Below are 3,859 nucleotides of genomic sequence, written 5' to 3' on the forward strand. Positions count from 1 at the left end.
GGCAGGGGCACCTCTAAACACACAAGTTGACACAAGTTGATCCACGTGATCGATTCCTTAGCCGTGTGCGGTGCCCCCTGCCACCATATTCCTCGATAATACTGTAGCGGAGTTTAGGCGAAGCCCTGCTGCTGTAGTTCATCAAGATCGTCACCACGCCGTCGTGCTGACGAAACTCTTCCCCGACACTTTGCTGGATCGGAGTCCGGGGATCGTCATCGAGCTGAACGTGTGCTCGAACTCGGAGGTGCCGTAGTTTCGGTGCTTGATCGGTTGGATCGTGAAGACGTACGACTACTTCCTCTACGTCGTGTCATTGCTTCCGCAGTCGGTCTGCGTTGGGTACGTAGACAACACTCTCCTCTCGTTGCTATGCATCACATGATCCTGTGTGCGCGTAGGAAAATTTTTGAAATTACTACGAAACCCAACAGTTGCATACTCTCCTTTGCTGTTACCTAACCATGGTGCAGGAACCGGACGTGGAGCTCGTTTGGAGCTGTTGGAGGATTCACCATCATCATCGTCGTCTTCTGGTGGGCATGTCGATCGCCCTCTGTTGCATGGCATCGATTCGCGTGCCCATGCATGGTCACCCGACGAGCCCGTCGCGCCGAGCATCTCCACTGCTCGGTCTGCTACGCCAGTGATCGCCGAGTCTCCAGCGGCTCGGCCTTTTTCGCCAGCGGCCGCCGAGTCGCCCGTGGCTCGGCCCGTCACGCCGTCTTCGCCCGCGGCTCGGGTCCTCACGTCGCCTTCATCAGCGGATTGGCCCGCGACACCGGCCGCGCCACGGCCCACTATGCCGAGCTCGCCATCGGCCCGGTCTGGGATGCCGGAGTCGCCAGCTGCTTCGTCTGCTCTGCCGGTTTCGCCGGTGGGCCGGCCTTCTTCGCCGACTGAGTCCGAGGCTACCGTGCCTGGCTCCTCGTCACCGGCTGACTCGTCAACGTCGCCGTCCTCCAGCCCGTTGCAGGCTGCTCCGTCGACCTCGGTGGTTCCTGTGTCTCGACCACATACACGCAGTCGCAGTGGCATTTTCAAACCTAAGGAACGTACGGATGGTACGGTTGCTTGGTTGGCTGCTTGTTTGGCTGCTGCTGTTGCGGATCCATCTTCTGAGCCTCGCTCATATCAGGCTGCCCTGCGCATTCCACATTGGCGAGAGGCTATGGAGCAGGAGTTTCATGCTCTTCTTCGTAACAAGACATGGACTCTCATTCCTCCACCACCACGGGTAAATGTTATTGACTCAAAATGGGTATTCAAAGTGAAGAAGCATTCGGATGGATCTATTGAGCGTTACAAAGCGCGACTTGTTGCTCGCGGTTTTCGGCAGCGTCATGGTCTTGACTATGAGGACACCTTCAGTCCTGTCGTCAAGCCTACCACTATTCGGCTTCTTCTCTCCATTGCTGTTTCTCGTGGTTGGTCCCTTCGTCAACTTGATGTGCAGAATGCTTTTCTACATGGATTTTTGGAGGAAGAGGTTTATATGAAACAACCGCCTGGTTTCTCTGATCCTGATCGTCCTGACTATATCTGTCGTCTTTCCAAAGCACTATATGGTTTGAAGCAAGCTCCTCGCGCCTGGCATGCCCGCCTTGCCTCTGCCCTTCGTGCTCATGGGTTTGTGCCGTCCACTGCTGACACTTCATTATTTCTTCTACAGAAGCCAGAAGTCACTATGTATCTTTTGGTATATGTCGATGATATTATCCTTGTCAGCTCTTCTCAGTATGCTGCTGATGCTCTTGTCTGCTCTCTTGGTGCTGATTTTGCGGTCAAAGATCTTGGGAAGCTTCACTACTTTCTTGGAGTTGAGGTCACTTCTCGTGCTACTAGTCTTGTCCTTACGCAGAAGAAGTACTCCTTGGAGTTGTTACAAAAAGCCGGCATGCTGAAGTGCAAACCGACCACCACACCCATGTCGTCTATCGACAAGATAACAGCTGTTGATGGTGAGCTTTTGTCTCCTGCGGATGCCACAGAGTACAGAAGCATTGTTGGTGGACTTCAGTACTTGACGATCATGAGACCAGATATCTCTTATGCTGTTAACAGGGTTTGTCAGTATCTTCAGGCTCCCAGAGATACTCATTGGGCTGCTGTTAAACGCATTCTTCGTTATGTTCAGTTCACCCTGACTTTTGGTATGCATATTCGGCCGACTTCCTCTCGGGTTCTTTCGGCCTTCTCTGATGCAGATTGGGCTGGTAGCCCAGATGACAGGCGATCCACGGGGGGTTATGCAGTATTCTTTGGCTCTAATTTGATCGCCTGGAGTGCTCGGAAACAGGCTACTGTGTCACGTAGCAGTACTGAAGCTGAGTACAAGGCTGTGGCTAATGCTACTGCAGAGATTATTTGGGTGCAGTCTTTGCTTCAGGAGTTGGGTTTGTCTCAACCACAGCCTCCTATTCTTTGGTGTGATAACATCGGTGCTACATACCTTTCTGCAAATCCAGTATTTCATGCCCGAACGAAACACATTGAAGTTGACTATCACTTTGTACGGGAACGTGTATCACAGAAGCAACTTCAGATCAAGTTTATCTCGTCTAAGGATCAACTTGCAGATATCTTCACTAAGCCTTTACCACTGCCACAGTTTGAGGCTTGTAGGCGCAATCTTACCCTTCTCAGTTCTTTAGAAAGTGGCTAAGATTGAGGGAGGGTGTTAGACTATGTATAACTTCTGTACCTATGTACGTATTGTAACACAACCATTATATATAATGAGATAAGCCACCCCTAGAGGGTTGTGCTGGTTCCCAAAACTTATTGTCTTACAGGCTGGAGAAGGGAGAACTCATACCTTTCTCGGCCTTTTGGCTAAGATCAAGTGTAGTATCTGTTCTTATCAGTTTAATATCTGATATGTCCTTGGGCATGCAGGTGTGTACTGAAATTTGGTTCTTGTGACAGTTTGCGTTTTGTTTTCATATGGATCGCCTTCAATGCTGTTGATGCAAGTCTATTGACACGTTGTTGATTGCTGGCCTAACTCGTCGCAGCAGCTATAGCGGGGAAAATGAAAACAACACCATTCTGAACTTGTTGCAGCAATGATGGAGCAAAGCTAAGGTCAAGAACATTGATATAAATCTCTGTTCTGCAACTGCAACATTGTCACCTAAACAAACAAGTCAAGAAATGCCAACACCTGTTTTCTCAAGCGCTCCCATTATCCGTGTGACTGTAGTGTCTGTGTCTGTGCCAGCCCAACTTCACAGAACTTGTTCACATAATCTTGTTTACCTTTGTGTAAGTGCACGAGTGCAAGACTAATGTGTCAGGAATGCCGCAGAAGAGAGATTTGTATCATCAGCATTTTATTATCTGTTTGAGTTTAACAACTCTTGCTTTCTGGCAGATAGTTACATTTTCATGTGCACGCTTATGAATAAAGCCGTTAAATAAGATATAGACAGGAAAGTACAACACTGTTCTAAAAAGAAGAGGAAAGTACAACACTTTCCACTTGTCAACGCAGAACAGTACTACGTATATAGCAAGGATAATACCGAACATCACATGCCACCCCAGCCAGTATCTACATAAGCCTACCACTGCAACTAGAAAATAAAGCGCTAATAATAAACATCTCTTTTAACAGAAAAAAGTATTGCCGCAATTCACCGAGAGAGATGATAATAAGATTAAGGCACTCTAATCAATCGAGTTTTTCGTTCCGATCCTACTAGCGTGAAGAATAAAATCCTAACGGACAGGGTAAGATGATCATCAAGATGTTATTCTGACGACAAGATTGCCTCGGAACAACTAGTGCGCTCACTTTCACTTTGGAAAATTCAGGACAGTGATAGCCAAAATGGAACCCATGTCGTTACAGATC

General features: G+C 48.5%; 1 non-coding gene across 1 annotated transcript; it reads left to right on the forward strand.

Annotated features, from left to right (window-relative positions):
- Positions 1–2,814: 2,814 nt before the first annotated feature.
- LOC119326890 lies at positions 2,815–3,001 on the forward strand. Its single transcript, XR_005158249.1, has one exon. It is a non-coding gene; the product is annotated as a U2 spliceosomal RNA (small nuclear RNA).
- Positions 3,002–3,859: the final 858 nt, after the last annotated feature.

This window comes from Triticum dicoccoides, chromosome 6B, assembly GCF_002162155.2.
Source record: "Triticum dicoccoides isolate Atlit2015 ecotype Zavitan chromosome 6B, WEW_v2.0, whole genome shotgun sequence".
Lineage (NCBI taxonomy): Eukaryota > Viridiplantae > Streptophyta > Magnoliopsida > Poales > Poaceae > Triticum > Triticum dicoccoides.